The sequence below is a fragment of the Rhea americana genome, unplaced genomic scaffold, assembly GCF_003343005.1.
Source record: "Rhea americana isolate MKP2758 unplaced genomic scaffold, rheAme1 scaffold_103, whole genome shotgun sequence".
Lineage (NCBI taxonomy): Eukaryota > Metazoa > Chordata > Aves > Rheiformes > Rheidae > Rhea > Rhea americana.
The window spans coordinates 213,914-229,682 of record NW_028185073.1 but is presented as its reverse complement, the minus strand read 5'-3'; positions in this window follow the sequence as shown (position 1 = coordinate 229,682).

Here is a 15,769-nt window from a genome sequence, read left to right as displayed (position 1 = left end):
TTGCTAAGGCTGCCTGGTTCCCTAATGACAAGGAAAGTCCAGGCTCACAACACAGCTTTCCTCTGACATTTGCTTAAGTCATGTGAGTGCATCAAGATTGTTCGGTGTCCTAGTGATTTGCCTTCCTTGGTGTGACAAGACCTCTCTTGAACTGCTTCCTTCCTAAACCTTTTTATCAAATGTAGCCCACCCTTGATGTAGGTGAACTTCACTTTTTGATGGAAAACTTTATCTTTTGGAAAAACATTTTTGTCTAAAAGTATATTTTCACTTGAAAAAATCCATTTAAGTAGGATAATTGATTGCCTGGCTAAGAAAAAAAATAAATAATAAAAATAAAAAAAAAAGATGGAGGGGAAGGAGGGAATAAGCAAAAATGAGGGTTAAATGTTAAATTAGTTCTGTTTGCTTTAATCGAGTTTTGGGGAAAAGTTTTTTAAAAAAAGGAATAATGAGTACTCCATCACGGAAATATTTGCTTATATTTATACCACCGTAGTTTCCCTCCTCTATCTGTGTTTCTGTTTGAGTAGCTATTTCTCTATAACTTTATAGACTTGTTTATAGGAGAGCAAAGCCTTGTTTATTTTTGAATGCTCTGKTTTTTTTGCATGATCAAGTTTCCCCAAAGCTCCAAACCCAAATTGTAATAGCCTCTCCTAGTAGTCCTTTTTCCAGAAAAAAGCCTCTTCTAAAATCTCAGAAGAAAAACAGCCTGACACTGACTGTTTACGATCTTCGTTAGAAGCTGGATTTAGCAGTTAGAGTAGCTCTTGCTTCCCAGGCTACATTTTGGGTTGGGGTTTTTGACCAGCACCCAAGCAGTGGTGCCTCCTGGCCTCCATCTGGTGCTGAAGCGGACCAAGACGAGGGCCAGCGCTGATGCCTTGTCCCCAGCTTGCCACAAGATGGCAATATCTCAGAGCGTTACTGCGGGATGTGAACGTGCTCCGAACTGGCACTCCGTAATATCCTGGGGAAGGGCTTTGTTATATTTATGTTACATATTCCATTTTGYAAATGCCAATACGTGAGCCTGTCTTTTCTCCACTCCAGCTCTCCAGTCCTTTCTCTAGGGTATTTTACATGCTGCTTTTAACTAGCAGTTTGACTTCAGCTGCTGTGCTCAGGCACTTCTAGGCACAAGTTCTGTTTCCTCAATTAACTTAACCTTGTGTTTCCACCCCAGAGAAGCAAGTAGAGTCCAATAGCTCTTAAATAAGGAAATTCGTGTTGCTGTCCTGGGTATGCGCAGTCTGGAAGAGAAAATGGGAAATTTTTATTGTCTACAACCAGACGATGTTTGAATTTTCACTTAAACCCATGTTGGGCATACTCTGCTGATAGTCCCTGAGAGATGGGTACATTATACACCATGTATATATCGCTGACTCCTTTGATGCTTGAGGAGCGAAACCAAGATGCCAGATGAGTGAAAGAAAGAGATTATGACAGCGTTTTGACTGCAGCCTTACTACCTTCATAGGTACAAGGGTCTGAAAGGATACCTTTGACCTCGTAAAACTAGTCCGTGTGGTACTGTATTTCCTTCTGGATTCATACTTACTTCAAAGAAAAGAATTTGTAGGCATGGGAGTGTGTTTTAAATATAAAATAGAGCTTCAGCATAACACTTTATGGTCCAGCAAACCAAATGCTTAGATGACTATTGACTTGAAAACACTATATATTTTTGAGTGAAAGGATTCTTCAGTAATGTTTCAGAATTTTGAATGAATTTATCATGAAATGAGGAGTGCCTGGGTGAAAAGATTTTCTGTAAGTACCAACAGCTCATAGAGACATCCTGTACACCTTTCACATCTCTGTGCTCCAGACTAATTAACTCATTCATTAACTCATTCTGGACCCCTCTTCATGAAGCTGAAAAAGAATTTAAACCAACTCTTAACTCAAGGGCTAGAATTTGAGCTGGCACATCCTTCAACTGTAGCTGTTTAAAAATGGTGGTTTTAGACATCACCTTGCTAGACTGATGGTGCCAGAAGACCAGTCTTAAGAGAGAGCACACTAATCAGCTAAGGAAAAGGCTAGTGTGAGAAAAAAATAGACTCCCAAGAACAAGGTATAGGGGTAACGAAAAAAAAAATAAAGGTGGGCTTAAGGATTACTCCAGCAGATGTCTGACTATATTTAGGACTACCCACCCAAGGACACCCTGCAAAATTTAGATCTGCAATGATGATATTCAGTGGGCTGAAATTAGCCTTAGCCTGAAACTAAACCTAAATCTGATCCTTAGGCTTAGTCACCCAATCAGGCTATGATCTTATTCTTTTCCTGAAGCAAGTAAGTTTAATTACAACCAGGAAACATCACATATGACTTATGCTACAGTTTGTGTTAGGGAACTGCTGCTATTAGGAGCTATTGGGCTTCATACATACCTAGGATGGGCCTTGGACTAGGATCTGAGCCAGCAGGAGGGGACCAACTGGAGTTACATTTAGGTTTTGTAGGTGCTGCCCAGTTTGTTGCTGACAGTGGTTTATGTTAATTGGACAATTCTAGGTCTAGGTCATGCAAGTGTCACCAGCTGAGGTAAAGAAATTTGGATAGGAAACTGTACACTTGGTCATGTACAATGTCTGGCAAGGGCTTGCTAACTAGGTTAGGCTTGGTGATCTTAGAGAAGAACATTAAATCAAACCAATATTAAAGAAAGCATTAAAAGAAGAAACACCATAGAGATTGCCAGGAGTCACTGGTTTATCATGAGATTAGGGTTCAAACCAGTAAGGGCTGATCTGCTGACTTGACAACCAGAATTTAGATTAGTAGAATTTGGGCTGGCATCTGTAGAGCTCCACAGGACAAATTTCCATCTTGGGTGGGTGTGGGTTTGGGGCAAATAAGGCTGTCAGTCCTGGGTATAAAACAAATAGCTAAGGCAGGATTAGGGTCTAGAAATCAATCAAATCCTGAAATTCAGACTAACAGGCAACACTAGGGTGATGGGATTATTGGGACAGACCTACAGTGAGGCTGGCTGAACTTTGCAATTGGATGGTGGCACACAGCCACTGACCTAAGGCTTGAAATGAAGCTGGAGGTACAAAGTATATTTAATACAATTGCAAAACGTCTGCAAGTCACACCAAACTGAAGAGCTCCAGTGACAAAGAAGAGTATTTTGATCGACTTCAGTGGGCACTGATGTGTTTTATTTGTTTGTGTACACTTAACAAAAGCATAAAGTGAAAATATTCAAATGAAAATTGTGTATAAACAAGTTAGGAATGCACCTATGAATAYGTCTTGGTGTTCTTTACCAAGGAAGGCAGGAAACAAGTCAGCATGGGGATGTGGTTCCCCTTGATCCCTGTCCATAAATGTTAGTGAAGATACTCTTAAAAGCTCACAATAGGAAAAATATTGATTCCACTATGTTTTTTCCATGCTTAATATTTTCCCAATAGAACTAGGAGGGATGGAAAGCAATTCAAGCCATCTAAAATAATGAGGCATTTCCTCTCCTTCCACTATTTAAAATAAATTGTCTTTGGGGAGGGTGAGGAGGCATTCCTGGCAATAATTGAATAGGTTTGCTTTATTTTATTCCTTTCAAACATGTTGAAGCCGTCTATAATAAGTAAGTCTTCTCCACCTGGCAGCTTTGATAACACTGTCCACCTCCTATAATAAATAGGATCAGCCTTCAGCACCACTTTCACTGACATTTGTCTTGTAATGCTATATTTTCTGTGAGTGCAAGGCTAAACATAGAGGTTACCGTGTTTGTGACAGGTCTTTAGCCTGTCTGCGTAGCTGCTACTGTAGTGAACAAACATCTCATTTTTGCCCACTTTATCTACTAAACAAAGATTAGCTGACATCAAGCAGTGAGCAAAAGAAGAAGGGGAGAGGCTGCATGAGGATCCTCTTTAATACAATATCAAAAGCGGATCTTTCAACAGCAARATAAAAAGACCAGCATCCTTACCTCCTTTGCATGCACTTCCTGACCTCCAACTGTCTGCTTGGGGAGGGTGAAAAACATTATACTTTGAGTAATGACCCTGCTACGAAATGACCATTTTACTAGAACAGCCCAGAAGATTTGTGCCTTGTCTGGGAATCACGCTGGGTTTGGATTGTTGTCATCTGGCTGGGGCACCCTGAAGGACTTATTTCTCTGCAAAACTCAGAGCTGGCAGAGAGCTAGCAATGTGGTCTCAATAAGATTACTGGTTTCCTAGCTCAGAAGACAGAAGTCTTTTGCTACCATCTTGAAACTCCTAGAGAACGTAGATTTATAGAGCAGCCAACCACACAGGTTAATACAAATTATGAAATCCTGTGTATCCAAGAGACTATTTTAGCTTATTGGCCAATACTAATATTCACTGAAATTGATTTAAATAATATCAGAATCCAGAGGATTTAATCAAAAAAGAATCCAGTCTCTTGTTTCCAAAATGAAACAGCTTTCACTCACTTGCATTTCTAATGTGGGGGGAATCTTTTGTACTAGGATTTTAATTTATAGAGACAGACAAGAAAGTAAACATACCTTTAAAAACTGTACAATTTTGGTATCATGAAAAGCATTTTGCCCCTTCTGAATCTTCCCCTGTTTCCCACCACCACCATGTTGCCCCAGTAATGGATGGATACAAGAACATTTTTCTTGTATATTTCATCTGCAAAGCTGTTTCTTACTGATGGCCAAAAATACCCTAAWACTCTTTCTAAATGAAAAGAAACACGAAATGAAACAAACTCTTAAGCTCTTCTGGTATTATATAGGAGAAGTGGCCCTGAAAGAGCAATGAGAGGTTCTGAAGGCAGAAAAACAACCAAAAATATGGAGACTTTCTGAACCACAGCTAGGCATCACAACTAGGAGAAGTGGCCCTGAAAGAGCAATGAGAGGTTCTGAAGGCAGAAAAACAACCAAAAATATGGAGACTTTCTGAACCACAGCTAGGCATCAGGGACGGAGGTCTTAGCCTGGAAAAGAAAGCAGTACTGCAAGTGATCAGCAGTTTCCCGGGGAAAAGGGGAAAGGCAAAGGAAACAAGGAGACAATGATAAACTGGTCTGCTTGGGTCTTAATCTCAATAGATTTAGCCTAGATTTGCATGATGGAAAACAATGCTGTAAGTATTTGGACAGTCATAATAAGAATCTAGGCAGAATGTTGCATCCACTTTGTTTCTCTGAATCTTGCTGTGTGGACCTCAACAGTACCTGCATATAAAAATAACTAGAGATAAATTGATTTCTTCAGAAAATGCACTAATATAGACTGGGAATAATATGCTTTAATGGTGGAGACCATGTCAGGTCCGGTGATAGAGTTTTGTCTGTTAGAGCTGTGATACTTTCTTAGTTTGAAAGCTAGAAATGAGCACAATGTTGGTGATATCATGGAGCAAGAACAATCCTGTTTTCTGCTTTTTAACATGACAAATCTGAAGAATACCATACCCCTATATTGCTGGAACAGCAAAAATAGTAATGAGCAGTTTGTTCCCTGTGCTTTAGCTGGAACTGAAAATATGCACATTACTCAGTTTCATGTGATACAAAAGTTTCAAGAATGCTGGATATCTTTATGGTGCCAGAGAGTAGTAAAACATCACAATTGGCTTTCAAAGCCACATAGTTTTCTCTGTCCAGTGAAGCTGAACCAAAATTTGAATGTCTTTGCAAGTAAGTCATGTTTTCTTTATGTCTTTATGAGTCAGTCTAATAAAGAGAATCATACATTACTCTCTTTGTTTATTGGTTGGACCAACACAACTGTATGTGCTGTTATTGTGGTCATTCTTTGCATTAATGATCTCCTTTCCCATGCTTTCTCTTTTCATCTCTTGCTCCAGGCAGAATTTAACTATTTTGTTACCATTTTCCAAGTAAAGATGCTTCATTTCAATATAATATGAACAGATGATTTCATTTCAGGTGGAAAATAGGGTGTGGTATCTATAACGTGCCTATTAAGTTTTTTCTGACTGGCCTCTACTTGAACCTGACTATTCTTTTGGCATCTCACACAGGTGTAAGAATGGCTGTCCTTCTAGKAGCAATTCAGTGAGCATATGAGCCCCTTTTAGAAAATTTGAGAAGCCTTGAGTAGATTCACATTGTCTATGATCCAGTCCTGTGCCTAATAATAGTGATGCCTCTTTCTTAAAACAGAGCCCTTCCTTTTCACCCCCATCCATCTCAGACAAATACATGCACATTATCTGCAATATATTCATTAATCTGCAAACACTTAAATTTGGTCAAAATAGTTGATTCTTAAGAAGAGTGATTGGGTCAGCTGGAAACCTGTCAATAACCATCCAGATCTCAGAGGCACGGTTTAAGTCTTTTTCTTAATACTTTCCAGGGGCAAACTATGAATTCTAAAGCCACAGTAGGGTTTTGTTTCTACAAAGCTATTACAATCTTCCAAACTGTTTCATACCACTAAAATAATGAGCTCTCCAGATGGTCTGACAATTTCCAAGAGCAAGGTAGTGACCCATAATAGTATTGGGATCATTAAAAGAGGAGTCATGCTGCAAGAAGGTAATATGATGGATCTTCTAGGMTGGCCAGAGAGACTTGGTCATGGCACTGACAAGCCCTTTTGGCCTGCTTATCACATTCCATCTCAGTAGCCTCATACAAGTTTATGTAGTTTGTCATCCAGTAAAAGGGTAAATTTTCATGGCTTCTACTGAAAAGAAATAAGGGAAGGCACTTTTTTCTCCCTGTCTGGTGGACGAGAGGGAGAAGGGACGTGGGGAACTCAATCTGAAGATATAAAAAACAATCCAACACTTTTTACCAGGCAGAAGAGATTGATCTTCTATAATGGTGCTTAATGGTTGGGAGGTATACTGGGGAAGACAACAGCCAGCTGGGTTGCAACTGCAAGAGGAAAAAGAAGTGAAAATGAGATATTGTTGGACTTGGCCTTCGACCTGGTATGCAGGAGGATTACATATTCAGTAGTGAGTTTAGGACTAACAGGACAGGAAAAGTAGACTGGAATGTGAAAACTGAGGAGTGGGCAGGAACTTAAAGATACGAGTGAGGCTGAGACAAGAAGTAATTGAATGGGAACAGGTTAGATGTAGGTGAAAATAATCACATAATTAAAGATGATATTGAGAGTATACAGCAAGAGTAGAATTATATGAATTCTCACAACACTTTTTAGACTTTTGAGTACTTGATTTCTGAGATCACTACTGGAGTGGTGCATGTTGCATGAAGGAAGATACAATTTTCAGCAGCAAAATAAGAAGTAGCTAGGCTATATAACTGAAGACTCACACTGTCTAGTTACTGCCCTTTAACTGCAGTTATCACAGCAGAAAATGTATGTTTTCTCTACTGACTTGAAATAAGATGTAAAGTCACTGAGCTCCAGTTATACAATATGGGTAGTTTGAATGTTTTTGTCATATGCGCTTAGGGTCTAGTATTTTGTCAAATGTTTTAATGTTGAAGATGGCGAGTAACAGAAATGCCAGTACATAGCTTGAAGGATTTGTTTGCAAGAATATGTTTATCCCATGACCTACCTTGCCTACTCTCATTATATAGAAATATTTCTCATACGCTAGGAACGGATGTGATTTTCTGTGATTTTTACTGTTTTGTGGACCATGATAAAGCAGATAAAGTAGAAACTGAAGTTAAGGCTAAGCAGCTATTCTTCGCAATATTTTAAAGYACATGCCTGCATGTGGCTAAGAGTCAAATGTGGCCAAGACTGCCTAGGGAAGTGTAAGGTTGTTGGTGCATCTCTATCAAGAGGGGAACCAAGAAAAGGACTAACAGGGGTAGGAGGGTAACATAAGTAGCATTAAGTGCTAAGTGCTCAGGAAAAGTCCTCCCAACGTCTTTTTTGCTTATCTGTTCTGAGTTTTAGAGTAAGTATTAAATGAAAAAGTTCACGGTCTCTGTGATTAWCTAATATCCATTACCCATTATCTATTAGTATCTAGTCTACTGCCAGCCACCTCAGCTATTTCTGCCCTTTGAATGTTACTAAGAAAATTTGTGAAAGTCTGATGAAATTTATTGCTTCAGTATAAATTACTAGAAGTGGTAAACACTGGAAATGCAGCTTCTTGTTTTGAAAACCACACTCATGTCATATACATATATTTAAAAAAAAAAGGAATAAGAAAAAAGAAAAGAAAATTTCTTGCTGTAGAGAAATGTAGTGTTAGTACTTGGATAAGAAATATTTGATGCTTTTGAGGGTATATAAGGATGTGTGAAGAAAGACCTTGGCATTCTGGACTTCCCAAAGATGGCTGAGTTTTCAAATGGAAGTAATTGCTGCCTTCTATTTTTGGACAGAAGTAGAAAAGTTACATTATGTTTTGGAAGTAAAGTACCAGAATTTGAAGTTGTGATAATCTCTGACAGATACTTTATTATTCCAAATCTAAACCTATCATCTATTCCACAATATAAACAACAGTGATAACTAGAATAAAGCTTGCTTGAAAGTTTCCTAGGCAGGCTTTATTTATTTATTTATTATATTTTATTTATTTATTTATTTATTATACTAATTTATTTGAAAAGTTTGTAATTTTGAGGCCCTGCTTAATTCACTTTAGAGATATAGATGTGGTGCACACAGATTTGAAGTTCTTTTTCTGAAGGCCTGAACACTTAACTAAAGTTCTTCTAAATGCTAATTTAGCATTTTGTACTATGTTGATTTACCCAGGTTGTTCTGCTGGGTTTTTGCCTTTTCAGGAGAAAGGGAGATCTGCAGGCAACATTTTTATCTTAATATGGCCCAAAATAAAAACTGCCCCTACAGATTTCAGCCAGTTTGTACATTGGGTATGTTTTACCTGATGGCTTCCCAGTGGATCCTGTATGTCATTCTCYCAACACACCCCACATGCTGGGACTTTTAACAAAATAAAACTAGTACTACTTATGTATGTGTCCAACTCAATAAGAAGTAAATAAGAGAATGGTTCCAAAGTGATGGTATCTTGAAATGGCATTGCAGTAAAATAGTAACATTCAATTTCACAGCAAAAGCAATCCCAGTACTCAAGCTCTGTGTTATGATGACTCTCTGATATTTAAAGGGAAGAAGCTAGAAATTCCCCTAGGCAGTTCTCACATTTCCTCCTGTAAYATGTTAAAACAGCAAAAGATGAACGTAAGATGAACATCATAGGATGTTGTTATTCCACTGTTTCCTTATGTGTCAGACCCAACTGCTCACAGAAATTTAGTTTGTTTTCTGCTCTAGACGTAATGTAATGCCCAATGCTTGGGTCTGATGTATCTGTATGAGACTTCTGGCACAATCCCAGTGTGAGCTTTGTTTTGTTTTGTTTTGTTTTCCAGGGGRRAAAAWAAATAAATAAATAATTTAGACTACTGCATTGACTAGAGTTGTATTGTTTATTTTATTTGTAAAACTGGTTCAAATAACAAATTGCATGCTCACCAAAGGAGTCTTTTTGTTGATACAGTGGGAACACAGCTTATTGCAGTAKTTTTTCAATCTATGGTTCATGAACCCTGGGGAATCTTTGGACTGTTTCTTCATTAGGCTTGTTTTGCTAAGAAGACCACAAAAAGTATTGTYAGTAGATTTAAAGCCATAGTACAGTGACTGATGCTTCTGTAGAAAAATATTATGTAGTTTGCAATTGGATAAAAAGATTTAACCACTGCATTTGGAAGTTGCTGAGATAGCTGTATACTTCCGGGTGTTGTCYCAAATTCTACAAACAGACTAAAGTGTTGCTCAGAGGCTTATATAAATCAGTATAGTTACCACTGTAATGCTCAGATATGCCATTATCTTTAAGTCATTAATACTAAGCTTGACCCATAGATGAAGAGTATTTTTCAGCGTATTGCTAAGGCAAAGGCTGGACGATGCAGCTGGTATCTCCAATCTTTCCCAGTGGCTTACGGCTAATGAAATCGTGTATGTACACGGGTAAAGTGTCAGGAAAAAAAATAATGCATTATGTATGATTCTGTGATCTTGGTGCAACAAATAATGCTTCTAAAGCCAGTGTGGTGTATTCGTACCAGTTGTTATGATACACTGCAGGACTGGGTCTTCCAGTGTGCCTTCACACCAAATTCACCTGATTCTTGGGAAAAACTGCCAAACAGTCAGGGCAGTAATCTCACATTCTCCCAGTCCACAAAGCCAACAAAATACTAATATATGTTGCCCAATGTCTTTTTTTCTTCCCCCTCTTCTCTCTCTTCTTCTAACCCATGCTAAAGAGCTCAGGAAAGCAGAACAACCACTTTTATAAGGAAACACTGTTTCTCACTGAAACTCCACCTTCATGCTTGTGTTTCCCAGCTCTCAGCCTTTAGGCACAGACAAATGCGTTGCACAGGTGTGTTTCAGAAAAATGTGCCAGTGCAGAGAAATGCATTGTTGCTGCTGCTGAGCTGACAATTGTGACTGCAAGGTGCCTCCTGACAGCCGCTTAAAACTTTCACAGTTCTTTTATGTATGTATGTATGTATGTATGTATGCATGTATGTGTGTGTGTGTGTGTATAGGTGATATATATATCAATCTGCATATATCTTAAGCTGAGGGAAAGCCTGTTTCAGGCTGAACTTACACACCTCTTCCTGCCCCAATAAAAGTTGTGACATTGATGTGACTCAAAATTTGAATAACACTCCTTCTCCCACCCCATAACCAAGCATCAGGTTTTATTTTGTTGTGGGATATGAATAACAGTCGCCTTGGTGATGACTATTAATGGCCTCTTTTCATCTACCTGACCTTGCTCATGTGTAGCATTTCCTCTGTTCTAGAGTATCTTCATTCCTTCTGATGGACCTGTCTCAGAAGCTTAGCATGCGCCTGCCTGAGCAGGAGTCACGCAACGTGACACCAAAACATGGCCAATGAACATCCATCTCCAAGCGCTTCACCCTGCTCTGGGTGTTGGTTTGAATAAACAAATATGATTGCTTCCTCGAAGCTTATGACAAAGAGTATCAGCGTTTGTGAAGTAACTACTTGGAAGCAGGTAAGGCCGGACTCCTGCCTACCACACCCTGTCTTCTCATGTATCTGGAACTCTTCTAATACTTCTGCAGCCTTTGAAGAGAGGACTAAGATCCCACTTCTGTAGTCTGTGCTTCCAAGGGAAAGTCCATTTACAGTAATTATTTATGCAAGGCCTATTTACTTTGGTGAGACTGGGGGATTCATTCGGAGCCTAGATTATTAAAACCTCATCTGTTAGAGCATACTCATCAGAGTCCACAGTCTAAAGCTGCTTAGCATAAACAATGCAAAGACGTTCTTCTCCTCATTAGATATGCTACTGGAATTTTCTAATATTTAGGAAAAATGTACTTTATTATCAGAAATAGTTTCCTCATGAAAAAGGCTGTTTCATTACATCATGAAATACAAACTCAACAGAACTGGCTGTCCTCCATTAAACTTTTATTTTTTCGATCCTTTCTCATCTAGAGTCTAGTATGATGTAAGTCCTGGTTAAATATCAACCCAACTTTTACTGTACTGCACAAATCTGTCTGCCACTGTCAACAGATTAAGGAAACAGAAAACCTGCGTGTACCTTGGTACTTCCCAAGATATTCTTCTAGCATAATTTGTGCCTAGGAAAACCAGTGATGATATCATTTGAGCACCTGACTCAGCATTTTATATGATCCAGGGTCCAGATCTGTCTAACTGAAAGCCTCTCAGTGAACTAAGAGCTCTGAAAAATGTCTAGGTTGGGCCAATAGCTATGACAACAGTGAGTCATTCATCTTGGCCAGCACTGCAACCAAAGAAGGGCCTGACTATACATGCTCCCATTTGGAAACAGCTTCAGTGAGCTTCCTACTTCGCAGGATCATATTCTAACTACTTTTGACCTCTGGAGACTTTATAAAGAGATATTTTACTATTAAAATTGATGGTATGAATAATTTGAGCTCATACGTTTCAYCCCTGAAACAAAAAGGGCACCCCTGAAAAAAAAATGTTTTTTGCTTTGCTGTTCCTTTTCATATTGACTTCAGCAACCATGGTGATAAGCATCACCTTTCATCAAAGACAAAAGAAAGGTATATAAACTAAGAACAAGCCTCTTCCTCCTTAAGCCTCTCACTGTTGCCCTAGTTAATGACCTATGTCCTCGTATCTCCTCTATGATCAGCCTCAGCAAACATTCAACAGGTAAAACTGCGAAGAACTACCATTAAAATTAAGATATTACAGGCTGAAAAGCTGTAATTTGGCTAACCTATTTGCCTGAAGCTCTTAAAATACAGCTGATGGTGCCATCCTTGGAAGACACAGATGGGTTTCAGGCAGAAGAAGAAAGTACACAGAATGTGGAAGAGGGTACAGACTGCTTGGAAGATACAAAAATGTTGTCAGAGTATGCTGAGATGCAACGAAGAAAGCTAAGGTTCATTAGCCAGACTTAATTCTGGCAAGCGATGTCAAGGWCAACAAGAATGGGTTCGTGAAATACATCAGTAGGAAGAGGAGGTCTGGGGAAAATGTGGGCCCACTGCTGGATGGGGTGGGTGCGCTGGTGATGAAGGATACTGAGAGAGAAAGCAGGATCACTGAATGCCTTCTTTTCTTCAATCTTCACTGCTATGGCCAGCCCTCAAGAGTCCCAGAGCCTGGAGATGAGAGAGAAAGTATGAAGAAAGGAAGACTTTCCATTGGTCAAGGAGTATTGAGTTAGAGATCTTTTAGGCAAACCTGACATCTACAAATTGATGGGCCCGATGGGATGCACCCACAAGTACTTAGGGAGTTGGCAGGTGTTGTTGCCAGGCCGCTCTCCATCATTTTTGAAAGGTCATGGAGAACTGGGCTGGAAGAAAGCCAGTGTGTCACACCAGTCTTCAAAAAGGGCAAGCAGGATGACCCAGGAAACTACAGTCCACTCAGCCTCACCTCCATCCCTGCAAAGGTAATGGGACAGCTCATTCTGGGTGTCATCTCCAAGCACATAGAGGAAAAGAAGGTGATCAAGACTACTCAGCATGGATTCACCACAGGGAAATCCTGCTTAACAAATCTGAGAACCTTCTCTGATGGAATGACTGGCTGTGYAGATGAGGGGAGAGCAGTGGACGTTGTGTACCTTGACTTCTGCAAGGTTTTTGACACTGTCTCCCATAACATCYTCCTAGGCAAGCTCARGAAGWGTGGGTTAGAKGAGGGACAGTGAGGTGGACTGAGAACTGGCTGAATGGCAGAGCTTAAAGGGTTGTCATCCGAGGCTCATAGTCTAGTTGGGGGCCTGTGACTAGTGGAATTCCCCAGGGCTTAGTACTGGGTCTAATCTTGCTCCACTGCTTCATCAATAATGCGATGAAGGCACAAGAGTGCCTCCTCAGCAAGTTTGCTGATGATCCCAAGCTGGGAGGAGTGGCTGATACACCTGAGGGCTGTGCTGCCATTTGGAGAGACCTGGACAGGCTGGAAAGTTGGGTGGAGAGAAACCTAATGAAGTTCAACAAGGGCAGGTGCAAGGTCCTGYACCTGGGGAAGAATAATCCCATACAACAGTACAGGCTGGGGGCTGATCTCCTGGAAAGCAGCTCATTGACCATGAGCCAGCAATGTGCCCCTGTGGCCAAGAAGGCCAATGGTCTCCTGGGGTGCATTAGGAAGAGTGTTGCCAGCAGGACTAGGTGATCTCCAGAGGTCCCTTCCAGCTTCAACCATTAAGTGATTCTGTGTTGCGTGATGGCACTAAGGCTTTGCTTATAATGTTTTCACTCTTCCAGACAAAGACAATATCATGTAGCAGATCTCATAAAGTTTCTAAAGTGTCAAGAAAACCTATAGATAATTTTAGCATCACTAGTTTTCTTTCAAATTTTTTAACATGAGCTCCATTCTCCAAATATATAATTGTGATTCCACTTATCTAAGGTAATGCTTTATACAGCCACATGAAAAAATCCCCTGCTTCTCAGTCACTTCAGAGTCACAGAAGAAATAGAGCGGTACTTGAATGCCTGTCCAGCAAAAGGCTACATGCCCTCATATTTTGTCCTCACTGCTATCCTTACCTTACTGGACTGAACTATCAAGATTTCTTGATGGAGAACATTGGCACTGATTAGTAGACGAATTTAACAGAGAGTTAAAATCATTGAAAATATCTAGTGGTGGAGGAAAAGACACAGAGAGAGATAGAGATAAAGAAAATTAAAAAAAGAGAAAAAAAAGAAAATTGAAAGTGAAAAAGAAAATAAATACAAAAAAGAAAAAGGAAAAAGAAAAAAGATTTTTTTTTTTTTTTTAAAAAAAGGAAGGTTGAAGAAGGAATGATGAAAGGAAGGAAGGAAGGACAAGACTGGCAAAGACCTGACTCATACAGTAAGGGGTTCAAAAAAGGCTTTGAATCTGACCCAAACTGTGCACAGCACAGGGCAGAAGAGAACAATTGCATTAAAATGAAGATAGAGGATCTATCCCACAAGATGAAACTACTATTCAGATACTCTTTGATGTACATGCCTTTTTGTTTATTTAAAGAGAGACGTATTTCCCTGAAACAGATTAGTCTACCAAATCTGGTAACCCTGAAGATTTGAGGGTAGATTTAACACAGACRTATCATTTTTACCTTTGAAATTCAAGAGTAATGACATTGATTTGCATGCCACCATACTGATGCAAAGCCTGTGGGAGAATCAGGCCGTCAGATTAGCAAACCATAACCTCATGAATGTACAGAACATATTATGCAGGTTGCTTCCTGAATGCTGCTCCATTTCAGCGAAGAACTTACTTTCATTACATTCAGACTGTTTACAGTGGGATTTGGGGAAACTTTATTTACACGAACATTTTATAAAACTAAGTTTTGAAATTTTGGATCATTTGCTCTGCTATTAAAAAAGAGGGGGGAAAAAAAAGAAGAAAGAAAAAAGAAATTTTCTTCCAAAAGAAAATTCAAATAGCGTTTGACCTCTTTTATAAGGTGCTTTTTGTATAACAACATGGTTATATATTGTAGCAGTGGTGAAATAAAGCATCTATTTATTTAACAAGATGCTCATAGTTCACATAGGCAGTATATCAATGTCATATTTGCTAATTTACAAAATGGCACTAATCAATAGTAATTTGAGGGCATACTGCAAACTGTTGCCCAGACAGGCATACATTAAAATATTTAGGACTTTTAGGACACGCTTGGGTCTGGGGGGCAAGGGGAAGGATCCTGATTTCGTCTGTGTGCATCCAAGGGCTGGTCACGCCCCAGGTTTTCTCCCTCGTCGACGGCGTGGGGGGTGCGGTGCTGCTGCACCCCGGGGCTGAGGCGCAGCCGGGTGGGTCGTGGCGCTGCTGAGGGCGCAGCCCGGACCCGCCGGCTGGGGGTCGCAGCTGCCTGCTCAGGTAGCGAGCTTTGCTTTTTAGCGAGGGAAAAGGAGGGAAAAGGGGGTGTGAAGCAGCAGTACCCGGGGCGGCGGGCAAACGCGCCCGCCGTCGGGAGCTGCAGTTACGCTGGTTATACACTCAAACCGCTCCTCCGCGAGGGACGCGGGGTCACAGAGCCTGCGAAAACGTTCGTTTATCTACCTGTCTACCTATTTATCTACGTGTTTATTTATTTTTCCTTCCCGCTGCCCCGCCGCGTGGGGCGGGCAATCCGCCGGCGGGGCGCGGGGCGCGGCAGTGCCGCGCCTCTTCTCGGGGCATTACGGTAGGCGGGCGGCGCCGCGCCCCTTCCACCTGCCAGCGGCCCTTAAAGTGGCGGCGGCGGCG